Source organism: Lissotriton helveticus, chromosome 6, assembly GCF_964261635.1.
Source record: "Lissotriton helveticus chromosome 6, aLisHel1.1, whole genome shotgun sequence".
Taxonomy (NCBI): domain Eukaryota; kingdom Metazoa; phylum Chordata; class Amphibia; order Caudata; family Salamandridae; genus Lissotriton; species Lissotriton helveticus.
This window is the reverse complement of record NC_136067.1, coordinates 355,608,541-355,625,528: the sequence shown is the minus strand read 5'-3', so window position 1 is coordinate 355,625,528 and position 16,988 is coordinate 355,608,541.

Sequence of the window (16,988 nt, the reverse complement as noted above, 5' to 3'; positions counted from 1 at the left end):
ACCAAAGTGTATGTGAGAGACAATAAAATACAAACAACTGTACACAGAAAGCAAACCGCCACCAACAGCCTACTTCATGGCCAAAGTTTTCATCCTGAGAAACTCAAAACAAGTATTCCATATGGAGAACTTCTCAGAATGAAGAGAAACTGTTATGAGGACAGTGAAATGGAGAAGAAATTCATGGAAACAAAAACCCGATTTGCACAACGGGGATACAAACAGTCCGACATCTTAAGAGGAGAAATGGAAGCCAAAAAGAAAACAAGAACAGAGACCTTGCTAACTAAAGAAGAGAAGAAGAGTAATTTGAACAATGCAGAGACAAGAAAGAAAGAGGAATCACCACGTATGAGCATAACTTACAACAAAGAAAGTTACAAGATCCAAAAGATCCTTACAAAATACTGGCATGTAATCCAAAAGGATCCGGACATAGGCAAAAATATAGGCGACCGACCATTAATGACTTACAGGAGGGCACCTAATCTCTCTGATCATTTGGTGCATAGCCAATTAGCCACTTTGAGCCGAAAAAGACTGATAATTGGCTCAAGGATAAGAACAAAGGATTTACCAAATGCCATGTCTGTAAGGCTTTTAAAATAGGCAGGAATTTAAAAAATCTCAAAGATCCAGCAGGAAAAAGTTACATAATAAAGGACCATATCATCTGTGAAACCAGGCATGTGGTGTATATGCTCCAATGTAGTTGCGGAAAGAGGTATATTGGCAGCACTACATGCACGTTAAAAAAGAGAATTTTAGAGCACATACGGGCCATACAAAATGGGGACCACACTTATGCAATGGCAAAACATATATCCAGCCATAAAAACAAAACCTGGAAGGATATCCAATATTCTGGCCTAGCCACAATCCAACAACATGAACGAGGAGGAAACAGAAAACTGAAACTACGACGATTGGAATCCAAACTAATCATGAGATTTAGAACGAAACAGCCTACAGGATTGAATGGGGACGAAGAACTTTATTTCCATCTCTGATTTGAAGCATGCCACAACATGAATATACAAACTCTTGGAAGCACAAATGAGTTAACTTGGAATATGTGGAACTGCCAGTATGATTTAATGTACAAAAGAGTTATTGTTTGACAAATCAAATGTTATTGGGACATAAATAGCGGCTACACAACAGCAGTGGTAAGGGCACTCAGCCCTAGATATAGACTGAAACTGTACACAGTCATAAATTTGTTGAAACGTAAATTGAACAATGCTAAAGGTTTGAAGTATAACCACATGTGCACAGCAATACACTGCTTAGCTGCGCATTGACGTATGAAAATGTCAATCTATAAAGCATACAGGGATTACGCTAATTGATTCACACTTGCGCCGCACATAACGAGTAATAGGGCACTCAGCCCCAATATGCACACTTCACCATTCTAATCAAGTTTGGAGAGAATATTAACTAAATTTAGAGCGCAAGCGTAAGACACTGGTTAAATGTTCCTCTGTTTATAAAGACATAGGCACAGTTACGAATGTCATTGAGTAAAGTTTTATTCAAATGAGTGTATAAACTACATATTCCTGCATGCACTACCAATAATGTGTATAAATATAGAAAGTGAAAAGGGACAATTGTATGACACCACCGTGAGAAGGAACGTCATGTTCGAAACGCGTTGGCCATCACAGTGTGTTTAATAAACTAAATTCGATTTACCAAGCGGAGTGCCGGAATATTTTCTTTGAGTGGAATATTTACGAGACCCTGTCCTGGTCTCGATCCTGGCACCAACTCTGGGTGCTCCCTCTGCGACAGGACAGCTCGTGTTGTGATATATATATATATATATATATATATATATATATATATATATATATATTTATATATATATATATTACCTACTGGCGGTCGCCAGTAGGTATATATAGTTAGGATTTTTTCTCTATGGGATTTTTGAAAATTCTATGTCTAATAACTTTGGCGTTTGTGGACGGAATTGGCTGAAATTTTCAGGAAAATGGAACATTTTGTTTCTGAGCATTTGGGGGGGGGGGGGTTCGTCAAGGGGGGGCCGAGAAAAAAGGGGGGTCCCAAAACGCGTTTTTCCAATGTTAATTTCCATAGGGCGGTTGGCCTCACTTTTAGCCCGAACGGCTGAATGGATTTGCACGAAACTTGGCAAAATTGTAGGGACTGTTAGCCCGATGTGCCTTTGCTAGGTCTCAATATATGTGCTCCAGTGGATTTTGAGAAATTAACGTTCAAAAAAAGATATATATCTGTAACAGCGCTCCGGGTAGCGCTCCGGTTCGCGTAATTGACGCGTAACGGAACTTCGCGAAGCAAAGCTGATTGGCTCTCCGGTGTCTGTCAACATTCTAAACAGTCCGGAGCGGCCGCCATCTTGTCTCTCGGTAGGATCGAGAGACAAGAGGAGGCCAAAACAAAGGGGGAAATGACCATAAGGGGGCATAGTAGATCCTCCCTGACCCCCTAGGTTTGATGTGGAGGCTTTAAAAGGGCCCCGCGGGGCAAAAAAAAAAAAATCTTTTTTTTTTCGTGGGGTGCGCCCGGTACGCGTAACGGAAAGCGGACTGGGGAGCGTACTACAAGGAAACAAGAATGATTGACTTTTAACTTATTGTATGTTTATAATTTTTTTTTTTTTTTTTTTTTTGATGAGTGACGTCTCGGCCTATCTCCACGGGATGCAGTCCCTACCATCTCGGCGTTTAAGCCCAGGGGCACCGGTAGTGTGGGAGAGATAACGTCTGTTAACGTTCGATTCGAAGGAAATCAGGAAGTGTTGAAAAACATTGTCTGCGCCATCTTGCCTTTTTTCAAATGCCACACTTTTGTCGTGCACGGCAGCCATTTTAGATGCCTTGACCAGACCCACTCTCTGCACGCTGTCGATCCTTAGCATGGCTCCCCACCCTCGCAAGCATCTCCCCCAGGCACTGGTCACCCCCGCTCTCTGTCTTATGCATGGGCAATAAACCTCCCCCCATCTGCGCTGCTCTTCCTTGAAAATCACACCCTGTGCCCGCCCGACACCTCCCTTTCGCCCTATTCACTACCGCACCCTCTGACACTCCTCTTCCTCTGTGTCCGATTGTCCAGGCCGGTCCCAGGCTATCACCTAGCCTGGCAGATGTAGTTTATGGCCCCAGCTGTAAAGAATCACCCCTCTTCAAAGGAGTTACAGTAGATCAAGGCCCCCACCCGATGAGATCCGTCACACCACACGCGTTCCTACTATCTGAAAACCATCCTGTATTGTGATTGGGGAGGGGACCGAGCCTGAAGCGGAAGATTCCAGGGATGCCTCTTTGTACATCAAAGTTTTTACAATTATGTGTCACATTAAAAATATATAGCACTCCAACAAAGTAGTAGGATTATAAAACTTTAATAACTTATAAATATATACAACGCAACAAAAACAGTAAATACATTTAAACATTTTTTTGAAAAAAGAAGCAACAATGGTCAGTAGCTGTGTTTTGTGCGAATAGTCCCAAGGCAGCACAACGTGCTGAGTTCTGGACGGCACCCAGGTGATGTTACCTGGGTGCCGCACTGGTTTTTGGTATCCTACAATGCAGCTCCGAAAAACGGCGTGGGGCGTCCCGGGGGGGTCGGGGGGAGGCCTCGTCAGTAGCGGTCTGTTGTGCGAATAGTCCCGAGGCAGCAGAACGCGCTGAGATGTGGATGGCACCCAGGTGATGTCCAGTAAGTTGCCGCACTGGTTTTGGTATCCTACAATGCTGCTCCGAATAACGGCGTGGGGCGCCCCGGGGGGGGGGGGGGTGAGGCGGCGTGAACGGGCCTCCCCAGGTGGAGGCTCGTCTGCTGTAGTGGGGCGCCCCTTTACCGTTTCAGTTGCCATTCCGCCCGCTTTTGGTACACTGTGCCAAAATCCGCCATTCAGCTGAGTTGCGCCCACTCTTGCGGTGCAGCGATAGGCGGCTGCCACAGGACTCTCAAAATGGCGGCAGGCTCTTTCCTTTTTGGGCCTGGTCCACTGAAATGGCCCTGGGACACCTTGGAACTCGGACGCTTGTCTGCTAGGTCTTGGACCCCATTCTCGAAAGCGTCCCCTCAGCCTTGAAGATTCTACAAAAGTCTTGGGGGCCCCCGACTCCTGCAGGCTTCCGGTGGGGAGCGGCTGCCATGATTGCTCGCGGAATGACCACGACAGAGCCACGAGATGGTGGTGCTTTCTTCCTGACGCCATCTTCAGTCTGAAACATCCAGAAACAAGGTGGGGCTTTCATCGTTTGGGGAAAAAAAATGTTTTAATCCAATGAAAAGTGTTATTTTTAGGTCATATGACCAAGCCTTCCATCATTAGGAAACCAAAAGTAAAATGAACCAATGAAAAGTTTTATAAACAAGTCACATGACCTGTTATGCGGCATAGGGCTATAAAAAGCGTAGAAAATCCGTTGGCACGTGAGGCGGCGTCAGTAGCGGACCGATGTGCGAATAGGCCGAAGGCAGCACAACGCGCCAAGATCCGGATGGCACCGAGGTGGTGTCCAGCAAGTTGCCGCACTGGTGTGGCCATCCTACAATGCTGCGCCGAAAGTCGGCGTGGGGCGCCCCGTTGGCCTGTGAGTTCGCGTCAGTCAGTGGGGGCTGTTTGAGGATCTGACTGCATTGGAAAGCAATGTGATGCTGTGCGTCGCCCCCAAGATGGAGGTTCCTCGGCTGCAGTGGGGCGCCCCTTGGTGTTTCACTCGCTATGCAGCTGAGTTGCGTGCGCACTTGTGGCGAATAGGCCGAAGGCAGCACAACGCGCCGAGATCTGGATGGCACCGAGGTGGTGTCCAGCAAGTTGCCGCACTGGTGTGGCCATCCTACAATGCTGCGCCAAAAGTCGGCGTGGGGTGCCCCGTTGGCCTGTGAGGTGGCGTCAGTAGCGGACCGATGTGTGAATAGGCCGGCACCAGCACAAGGCGCCAAGATCCGGATGGCACCGAGGTGGTGTCATAGTTGAGAGTTCTGAGCAGCGCTTGTAACACTGTCTGAAGCTTATTTGCACCTGCTGCAGCTTCACTATTGCCCTGGTGTGGCCTAAGATCGCCCATGACATAGGCGGCCGCCTCCCGGGGTCCGGCGGAACTTTTTTCCTTTTCCTTTGTGCATCTTGTCCCACAATCCGTTTGACCTGAAGACACGACCAGGTCCCTGAATGTGTGCAGGGGGACGCTATTGATTGAATCAAAATGGCGGCTTCACACAAAGCTGACTCAAGCGTTGCTGCTGATGCTATACAGACAAAAACTGTTTTTCAGTTTGTACATTCTTCAGGATTTTTCCATCCAAGGCTGGTTGAGAGTTTGTAGAACAATGGCTTCAGATTTTCAACATACTACTCTTCAACATTCTTCCTAAATGTAACAATGTGAGACTCACTAGGAGAACGGTGTAGTGAGGGCCACAAACGGCTGTTTATCTTTCCTTTCAAAATGCTGCCAACAATATTTTCGGAATGGAAGACACCACAAGGCGCTGAGATTCGGTTGGCTCCGAGGTGGTGTCCAGCAAGTTGCCGCACTGGTGTGGCCATCCTACAATGCTGCGCCGAAAGTCGGCCTGGGGTGCCCGAAGGGGGGGGGGGGAGGCGGCGCAAACAAGCCTCTCCCGCTTCTCCATGTGGAGGCATTCATCTGCAGTGGGGCGCCGAGATCCGGATGGCACCGAGGTGGTGTCTAGCAAGTTGCCGCACTGGTGTGGCCATCCTACAATGCTGCGCCGAAAGACGGCGTGGGGTGCCCGAAGGGGGGGGGGGCGGCGCAAACGAGCCTTTCCCGCCTCTCCAGGTTGAGGCACTTCATCTGCAGTGGAGCGCCGTCTAGCTGAGTTTCGCCCGCTCTTGCTGCTACAGCGACAGGCGGCTGCAACAGGACTCTCAAAATGGCGGCCTGTTCTTTGGATTTGGGCCTGGTCCACTAAAATGGCCCTGGGACACCTTAGAACTCGGACGCTTGAATTTTTTTTCCTTTCCTCTACATGCAAAAAAGGTAAATGCCCGGTACGTTACCTGCCTCATCTGCCACGATGTACTCTCCAGAGGAACCGAAAAAAAAATATAGTTATGGTAATTATAGCATGCATCGTCATATGGAGAGGTGGCACCGATTAATTATAGTGCTGCACAAAAAAGAGATTTGGAGGACAACCCCCGACCTGCCAGTACATTCACCAAAGAAGTGGCACTGACAGCATCAGAGGCAAGGGAAACGGTCCCAAATATTCAGAAGAACTTTGGAAAGATTAAAATGACATGTTTAGATTGTGGCAAATTAATTTCATGTGGACAGATGAGTGTTACTCTAATAAATACAGCATATGAACATCATCATAGTCGATGGTTGGTGGAGACATTTTGACTATATCCTGGACCTGCCCGTCCTCGCCCAAAATGGCGCCGGAATAAATGGGACTCGTAACTCCTTGTTGTGTACTGGTTGAACAACCTTGATATCACGAGATACGTATGCAGTTTTGAAGCACATGGCGGGCGGGGACGAGAATTGATTGAATATTTCGACATCCCTATTGATATTAAGTTCTGATGTGTTATTGATTACTGTACTATTGAAAGTTCGAATTAACGTCACCCATGGTACTTGCCCGCAAATGTATATCTAGATTATTTTATTGTAACTGGCCCTGTCGTATTTTAATTATAAAATGTACGTCCACCGATTCCGCAACTGTTAGACACCTTAGTTCTTGCAACCTAATGGCCCGCCCGTTACGTTCCTCTACAGTGTAAATGTCTCCTCATCATATACGATTACAGTTTGCTCCGTGGCCGGCCCACGTGGTTATAGGCCCGTATTTGTATACTGACATTTTCACAATAAAGGTTGTTAAAAGAAAACATGGTAGTAGTATTTACATTGGTAAAGTTTTTAATAATAGTCACTGTTTTCGAATCAGTAAAAGGCAAGTGAAATAAAGCAGTCCAATTACATGAAGGGTAAAAGGTATAATACGCAGGAACGCAGTAAAGATAAATGGTCAAGGGCTGTTGTGTTTTCTACTCCTGCAACATAAAGTGATCGATAAGAATCTGATATTCAGGCGTATCGGCGACTAAGACAGCAGGCCGAGCCTCTTTTGCTCAACGGCTCCGTCATGGGACGAAGAAACGCCCTTTTTCTCGAAAAAGGAATATATTTTACTTGCAGGACAGTTGTAAATTTTCCGGGAAAGTACATTAGCCTGGAACATTATAACATATATGTTTAAGAAAAAATAATGTTCGAAAGTAATAAAAAGTGTAATTTTTAGGTCATATGACCAAGCCTTTCATCATTAGAATAAGAAAAGTAAAATGAACCAATGAAAAGTTTTATTAACAAGTCACATGACCTGTTATGCCTACGTTACGCGCTGCGCGCCGCGCCCCGGATCGCTTCCGGGAAGCTGCGCTTCGCGCACCGGAGCACTTCCGGATGCGCTAACGCGGCGCGTCATATGACGCATTACGCGACAACGCAGGTCCAGAATATAGTCAAAATGTCTCCACCAACCAGCGATCGGAACACAACCCCTTTCAGCAGGCTAAATAGTTCTGTTAAATGACAACAGAAGGGACAGGCAACAAGAACCATCAGTCAAAGAGGGGAGGGCAAGTTCTTCTCTACCGGGTCACGTTGGGGCGCTACCGGAACTGATCGAATTGGTAGTCTACAGTGTTTCTGGATGTTTCAGACTGAAGCTGGCGTCAGCATGAGAGCACCACCATCTCGTAGCTCCGTCGTGGCCATTCCACGAGCAATCATGGCAGCCGCTCCCCACCAGAAGCCTGCGGGAGTCGGGGGCCCCCAAGACTTTTGTAGAATCTTCAAGGCTGAGGGGACGCTTTCGAGAATGGAGCCCAAGCCCTAGCAGACAAGCGTCCGAGTTCCAAGGTGTCGCAGGGCCATTTTAGTGGACCACGCCCAAATCTGAAGAGCCGGCCGCCATTTTGAGAGTCCTGTGGCAGCCGCCTATCGCTGCATCGCAAGAGCGGGAGCAACTCAACTACATGGTGAGCGAGACGCTGTAGTCGCAAGAGCGGGCGGTAAACAGCTGAATAGCGGAAGAGGCACAGTGTAGCAAAAGCGGGCGGAATGGCAACTGAAACGGTAAAGGGGCGCCCCACTACAGCGTGTCTTTAGGTCAAACGGATTGTGGGACAAGGTCAAGAATGGAAGAGTCACCAAAAGGCAAAAAGTTCCGCTTGACCCCGGGAGCCGGCCACCTATGTCGGGGGCGATCTCAGGCCACACCAGGGCAACACGACTTGGGGAGGGGGCCGGAGCCAAGCGCCCCCTCCGAGTCCGCGCCATCACACCGTCCCTCGGGGGCCTCCGTCAAGCGGTTCAGGGAGGCACCGCATCACATTGTTTTCAAATGCAGTCACGTCCTCAAACAGCCCCCACTTACATTGAGAATAGTGAAGCTGTAGCAGGTGCATATAAGCTTCAGACAGTCTAACAAGCACTCCTCAAAACTTTGAACTATCAGAGTGCATGAGTTTCATGCTCGATCGATTGAGCTAGCCGGATCGGGCAACAAAAAGTATAAAATAGTTATGTAAATAGTTATTTAATAAAATGTTTTACCCTGTTACTTTGCTGGTGTGTTGTATATATTTGTAATATTTGCATAGAGTTTATCGTTATTTTGGGCGGGGTGGGTGGCGGAGCCGAGCTGTCTTGCAGCCATCATGGTGTGGAGCTCAGTTCATCTCACTAGTTTCGTATTTCTCATGAGGGGTTGTTCCTAATGTTTCTATTTTAGCGAGGTCAAAGAGAGATCCCATTAGTGCCCTACTGATTTTGCTCGATTCCTTTTGTTTTTTTACACGATTTTTCACTATCTGCAAAGACTAAACAGAGTATTGCGACTCTGTGCTTGTTTGTAAATAGAGAAAGAACCAAAGAGAACCAATTCTAAAACAGTAAATGCTTGGATAACAATCAATCAAATGGAGAGAGAAGCAGGCACGACGGATTACAACGGGGGCAAAGGCCTGCGTTAACTACCCTTCACTATCTGCAAAGAGAGAGTACTCCTAATAGAAATGAGGGGGGGGCAGCATTCAAAGCAGATCAGTGTGCATAAACACGAAAATGTTTTTACTTACCACGTACTTGACATTCGACAGCTTATGATATTTGCTATTAAAAAAACAATGAAATTCACTGAAAAAACCATAGGTTAGAGACCATATATAGTTAGGAATTAGCATTTACAAAACCTTTAAAATTCACTGAAAAAACCATAGGTTATAGACCATATATAGTTAGGGATTAGCATTTACAAAACCTTATTTTACTCGCACAAAACCATTGAAATTCGCATATATAGTTAGTTGCGCTAACTATATATCGCGCACCCGCAATCCACTGCTGATGATGTCACATATTACATCATTCATGGCATGGTCAGTGACATCACTGATGACATCACTGATGACATCTCAAATGACATCACTGATGATATCACTGATGACATCACTGATGACATCACTGATGACATCATCCAGTGACTGTGTGTTTCTGTAAAGTTTAAATATGTTTGATATATTGAAGAATGAGTGGATGTATAAGTGTCTGGATGAAGGATTTAGTAGGTGCGTGACTGACTGTATGAGTGAGTGAATAAATGTGTCGTACTAAATGCATGGGTTAGTGACTAAACTGTCTGAATGTGTGCATCAGTATGTCTGTTGTGATGTAAACTGCTGCATGTGTTGATCATTAGCTATACGAGAGGCTATATGTGTTATTGATTGGTTGCCCATGTATTTGTATGGGAGATTGAGTTTGTGTGGGGGTGGCTGGGAGGTGTGTGACTCTGTGCATAGATGTGTGAGCAGTTGATTCACTAGGTGTATGAGTTCAAGAGTGCATGTGGAAACAGCTACATGGGCGGTTGACTGTGTGCATGAGTGTATTGATGAGTGAATGGATATCTCAATGCTACATGTCATAGTAAGTACATATGTAAAACACAGTACATGTGAGAGTTGGCATATATAAATAACTGTGCATGAGAGCCACTGAATGTGTGAGTGGCTGTATGGATCATTGTGAACTTGTATCAGGGATTGTATAAGAGAGTAAATATGTGTTAGTATATGTTTGAATAAGTAAGGTGTGTATAACTGTATAGTTGAGAAAATGGAGGTGAGATTGTTTCTTTGCATGACTGACTAGGTGTGTGAGTAACTCCATGGATGAGTGACAGTGTGTGAGTGTCTGTATACACTGAGTGTATCTAAGGTTATATTAGAGTCTGAAGAGGTTCATCGTATTAGCACAAGAATGATGTTAAATGAGATGTCATCAGTGATGTCATCAGTGATGTCATTTGAGATGTCGTCAGTGATGTCATCAGTGATGTCACTGACCATGTCATGAATGATGTAATATGTGACATCATCAGTAGTGGATTGCGGGTGCGCGATATATAGTTAGCGCAACTAACTATATATGCGAATTTCAATGGTTTTGTGCGAGTAAAATAAGGTTTTGTAAATGCTAATCCCTAACTATATATGGTCTATAACCTATGGTTTTTTCAGTGAATTTTAAAGGTTTTGTAAATGCTAATTCCTAACTATATATGGTCTCTAACCTATGGTTTTTTCAGTGAATATATATACATTACCTACTGGCGGTCGCCAGTAGGTATATATAGTTAGGATTTTTTCCCTATGGGATTTTTGAAAATTCTATGTCTAATAACTTTGGCGTTTGTGGACGGAATTGGCTGAACTTTTCAGGAAAATGGAACATTTTGCTTCTGAGCAGCCCCTGAAAATTTGGGGGGGGTTTGTCAAGGGGGGGCCGAGAAAAAAGGGGGGTCCCAAAACGCGTTTTTCCCATGTTAATTTCCATAGGGCGGTTGGCCTCACTTTTAGCCCGAACGGCTGAATGGATTTGCACGAAACTTGGCAAAATTGTAGGGACTGTTAGCCCGATGTGCCTTTGCTAGGTCTCAATATATGTGCTCCAGTGGATTTTGAGAAATTAACGTTTAAAAAAAGATATATATCTGTAAGCGCGCTCTGGGCAGCGCTCCGGTTCGCGTACTTTACGCGTAACGGAACTTCGCGAAGCGAAGCTGATTGGCTCTCCGGTGTCTGTCAACATTCTAAACAGTCCGGAGCGGCCGCCATCTTGTCTCTCGGTAGGATCGAGAGACAAGAGGAGGCCAAAACAAAGGGGCAAATGACCATAAGGGGGCATAGTAGATCCTCCCTGACCCCCTAGGTTTGATGTGGAGGCTTTAAAAGGGCCCCGCAGGGCAAAAAAAAAATTTATTTTTGTTTTTTGCGTGGGGAGCGCCCGGTTCGCGAACCGGGAAGCGTACTGGGGAGCGTACTATGAGGAAAAAAGAATGATAGACTTTTAAAATATTGTATGTTTATTGATTGTTCGTTTTGTTGTTTTTTTTTTGTTTGTTTTTATTTAAGTAGCAATATGTAGGTACCAATGCAGAGTCAAAAAATTAATATACACCCTATGTAACATAAAAAAGTTGCACAGTATACTATAAGTCTGACTTTACATTATAATCAATTAGGTACTAGTTTATGAATTACATATAAAAATGATTAAAGTCTCGAACAATTTTTGATTATTAAATAATTTTATTTTTGGGATTCTTTTTCCAAATTTAACAGAACATTTAACAACAAATTGTCGGAAATGTCCTCATTTTCAATCAGCAAATCTACTGCATCTACACATTGAACTAATTCATGGTCCCGTGATTCATCCATGAAATCTGAGTCATCATTGTCCTCAATAACTTTTTCTGTGTTGTTCTCCAGAACAATTTTGAAGGAAATAATCTGCTCTCCTTCCTTTTTCTTGCTGTAATTTGCATAAAAAATAAATATATCAGTAGAGATAGGGCACTGTTGGCTTTAAGTTCAGACAGGTACTTGTGAGTTTATAACAGAGAAGTAATCTATGGGCACTGCGTGGTTTCAGGCGTGAAATAGTACTATTAAAAAGTGCCTGTGAAGAAGTCTAAGTAAATTCATAATTATAGCACAGAAACCTAAATCAATCCATAATTATAATAAACAAGCCTTTCTCAATGTCTAACTCTTACAGAGGGACAGTATATAACTATCTGAAAATGTTTTCCCAAATTAATTTAAAGTGCATAACATAGTTCTCCTTTCAAATTTATAAAATAACATCTTACCTATAAAAACAAGTTTAAGTTGTCAATGAAAATGCACTTGCAATGTACTTCAGGAAGTAGTAGTCAAAATGGCTGTGTTTCTCTCTCTTTTTTTATATATATTCAGGTACATAACCAATCAAATGTCAGGTAAAAAAAGTAGAAAATGAAAGTAACATTTTAATTGGTTGTCAATTCCAACACTTCAGATGTGTTTTGTGAAGTAATTTACCTCAGGGTATTTAGAGAGGTCTACAGGCTAAATGGCTAAATGGAATTCCAACCAAATTTGTGAAAATGGTAGGGATTGGTATGTAGTATGAGCTAATCTATATTTGGTGAGAGTGTCTCCAGTCGTTTTTCTGTAAATTACTTTCCCACCTTTTTTGATGGTGCGCTTCCCGGGGAGCGCCCCGGTACGCGAACTGGCGAGCACCCCGGTACGCGAACCTTAAGCGTTACGGGAGTCCACCATTTTGTGTTTCGGTCGACTTAAGATACAAGATGGAGGGCAAATAATGTTCAGAATGGGTAGAAGGGGGCACGGTAGACTTATCTTGACCCCCTAGGTTTTCTGAGGGTGGCTGAGGAGGCTTATATGTGCGAAAAAAAAAAAAAAATTTGAAAATTTCGCGCGGTTAGCTTCCGGTTCGCGTACCGGGTAGCGCCCCGGGGAGCGTACTTTGTTGAAAATTAGTGAAAAAAGTTAGAGTAAAATAATAATTGTGAGTGATCAGATGTAGGGTAGCTCTGAGAAGAGCTTTTGGGTTTATGGTACATTTAGGTACTTATAAGTAGGTACCAATGCACAGTCTTAAATTCAAAATGAAAACTCTGTTGCCCTCATCTGAGAAGTGAACTCCATCTCCTCTGTAGATATCTTGCATGTAGTAACGCAAGTTATTGTTGTACATGGAGCCCATTCCATGGTCTCTCATGTAAGCTGAAACAGATTTGTTTACATGCTTCCTCGACTTCTCAATTTGTGGACAAAATTGGTTTGACCACCTCCATTTCTGTCTTTGGCATATAATATACCAAGGCAGTCTGAGGAAAAAGTGCCATTAATTGCTCAAAGGTGTCCTTTAAAAGCATTTCCAGACCTACCCCAGTCAAAGTGCCCAAATCATTACCTCCACAGTGCACAATTAACAGGTCAGGTTTTGGCAAATGCATAAAGGTTTTCACCAATGGTATCAATTGGTGACATTTTAATCCTCTGTGGCCAAACCACTTAATTTCCACATCTTGTAAATTGAGGTTAGGTAAATTTCTGTTCTCAGCATACCTATGAGCCCAATAGATGTAACTATGTCCAACAATCCAGACAGAAAACATGGTGAGAGAAGGTTCTCCTGCAGTCAGATGAAGTGTGGCAATGAAATGGCAGTTGAAAAAATAAGAGTTTAAAATGAAAAAAACTGTGGAGTTTCTGTGTTAATGAAGCAGTAACAGTGATTGGTGGATTTTGATTGCTGAAAACAGAAAGTTAGGGTGCATGGATGAGTTCTTTGAAAGATGTATTTTGAGTGGTCAAGAAAAAATCATTAAATGAAAGAATGCACTGGATATGCAGGTGCACTGAGAGTTCAGAGTTCAATTGAAACATTGTTGTGTGAACTTGCAAACACCAGAGGTCTTCCAAGAGGTGGTTGCTATGCAAAAAAAGCAGAGAGGGCAGAGGGGGGAAGGGTTTTGATTTGAAAAAAGTGAGGGAAGAGTTTTGATTGGGTGACATGAGAGATATGTGTGAAGAATTACAGCATTTCTGTGCTTTTGATAGCTGCAGACTCTAGAGTGCATACCTTTTGCTCTGCTGAAGACAAATTGGTGTGTTTCTGAGACTGTTTTGAAACTCATAAAGTATTTGCTAAGGTGAGAAAAGATTTCTTTACTTTAGATAGAGAATAGCGTGCTTTAAGGAGAAAATTATGAAGAAAGTTGTGTTTTTCAAATGTTGCTTTGTCTCAAGTGTTTTACAAATAGATTTTGTTTCTTTGAGAAAATGTAATTGGAGAAAATGTGAAGTATTAGTACTGACAGGGTTTTTTGTGCATAGGAGCTGTGGAGTGTTTTCAAATTATGACTTGAAAATCGTTTTTGAGGAAAAGGAATGGTTTTAAAATTTATGACAAGGACATAATGGTGTATGCTTCTTTATAAGGCAATTGGGTGTCTCTGATGTTATTTTTCCCATTTTAATGTAAGACCTTTCCCTGTGGAGCAAATTGCTTGTAAATATGCTCCCACCTGTGCATGGCAAATTTAGATGTTGAATGTTTGCGTTACATAGCCATGTTAAAAGTGACCCAAACATGCTGCAAAGGCAATCAAAAAACGCTTTCATGTGTCTTAAGGACATTTTAAGTCATTTCCCCATGTGGAGTGTTTTCAAATTATGATTTGAAAATCGTTTTTGGGGAAAAGGAATGGTTTTAAAATTTATGACAAGGACATAATGGTGTATGCTTCTTTATAAGGCAATTGAGTGTCTCTGATGTTATTTTTCCCATATTAAATTAAAAGACCTTTCCCCGTTGAGCAAATTCCTTGTAAATATGCTCCCACCTGTGCATGGTAAATTTAGATTTTGACTGTTTGAGTTACATAGCCATGTTAAAAGTGACCCCAAAAAGTTACAAAGGCTTTCAAAAAACACTTTCATGTGTCTTAAGGACATTTTAAGTCATTTCCCCATGTGGAGTGTTTTCAAATTATGATTTGAAAATCGTTTTTGGGGAAAAGGAATGGTTTTAAAATTTATGACAAGGACATAATGGTGTATGCTTCTTTATAAGGCAATTGAGTGTCTCTGATGTTATTTTTCCCATTTTAATGTAAGACCTTTACCTGTGGAGCAAATTGCTTGTAAATATGCTCCCACCTGTGCATGGCAAATTTAGATTTTGAATGTTTGCGTTACATAGCCATGTTAAAAGTGACCCAAACATGCTGCAAAGGCAATCAAAAAACGCTTTCATGTGTCTTAAGGACATTTTAAGTCATTTCCCCATGTGGAGTGTTTTCAAAATATGACTTGAAAATCGTTTTTGGGGAAAAGGAATGGTTTTAAAATATATGACAAGGACATAATGGTGTATGCTTCTTTATAAGGCATTTCAGTGTCTCTGATGTTATTTTTCCCATATTAAATTAAAAGACCTTTCCCCGTGGAGCAAATTCCTTGTAAATATGCTCCCACCTGTGCATGGTAAATTTATATTATGACTGTTTGAGTTACATAGCCATGTTAAAAGTGACCCAAAAAAGTTGCAAAGGCTTTAAAAAAACACTTTCATGTGTCTTAAGGACATTTCAAGTCATTTCCCCATGTGGAGTGTTTTCAAATTATGACTTGAAAATCGTTTTTGGGGAAAAGGAATGGTTTTAAAATATACGACAAGGACATAATGGTGTATGCTTCTTTATAAGGCATTTCAGTGTCTCTGATGTTATTTTTCCCATATTAAATTAAAAGACCTTTCCCCATGGAGCAAATTCCTTGTAAATATGCTCCCACCTGTGCATGGTAAATTTAGATTTTGACTGTTTGAGTTACATAGCCATGTTAAAAGTGACCCAAAAAAGTTGCAAAGGCTTTAAAAAAACACTTTCATGTGTCTTAAGGACATTTTAAGTCATTTCCCCGTGGGCAGTGTTTTCAAATTATGACTTGAAAATCGTTTTTGAGGTAAAGGAATGTTTTTAAAATTTATGTGCGCCATATGCCCCCAAATTTCTTTTTCAGGGGTGCAGCAGGGTGTTCTTGAGACACCCCTGCAACCTTGGAAAAATTCCTAATTTGCGATGAGCTAATTGCTAATCGCAAATTGCACCTTCATTGCTATGGGCCTCCTGGCCCATGGAAATGAATGGGTAATTTGCAATTAGCAATTTGCTCATCGCAAATTAGGAATGGTAAAGAATCGCTATTTATTCCTTAAAATTCGCTATTTAGGAAATGCAAAATAGTTTGATGATACATATGGCGGTTCATCTCTAACAAGATAAGAAGCTTAGGGATAGATTTATGATGACTGGCGCAATGAAGTGGACATCACTTACTTCATTGGTAGGCCTTTACATGTATTATCTCCTCTGTATTCTTCATCAAGCGTAACTTTGATCTGCAATCCTGAGTAGGCCTCACCTTAAACAAACCTCTGGATAGGCCACACCTTATTGTCATCCTGAATTAATCATTTAAAATGCTAGGGACAGATTTATGATAGGTGTATGCCTCTTTTGCGCCACTGTGCGTCACTTTTGTGATGCAGCGGCGGTGCAAAAGATTTGCTATGAGGCGACAAAATTACAAATTGATGCATTTAGGCAGATGTGTCATGCTGTAAAAAAACCGTGCCACATGAAACCGATGCAGCAGTGATGCAAAAGATGCACCATGTTGCAAGACAGGCCTCACTTGGGGCCATATGTATCAAGCTAATTAGCATTCGCAAAGGCCGAAATTCTGCGAATTTCGGCCTTTGCGAATGCTAATTAGACAAATGGTATGTATCAAACAAGTTTGATGCAAAATAAGGAATAGCAAAATTTGCTATTCCTTATTTTGCGATTGCACTTAAGGATTTGCAAATTTTGCGATTCCTTAAATGCAATGTATCAAACAAAAAATATGCAAAAAATGCCATTAAGGATTTGCAAATTACCACCAACTTCTAGTTGGTGGTAATTTGCGAATTCTTTTCAAAAAGCTTTTTTTCCAAAAAACAAAAGGTGCCATATGACGCCCATACATGCCCTTAGGGCATGTATGTGCGCCATATGCC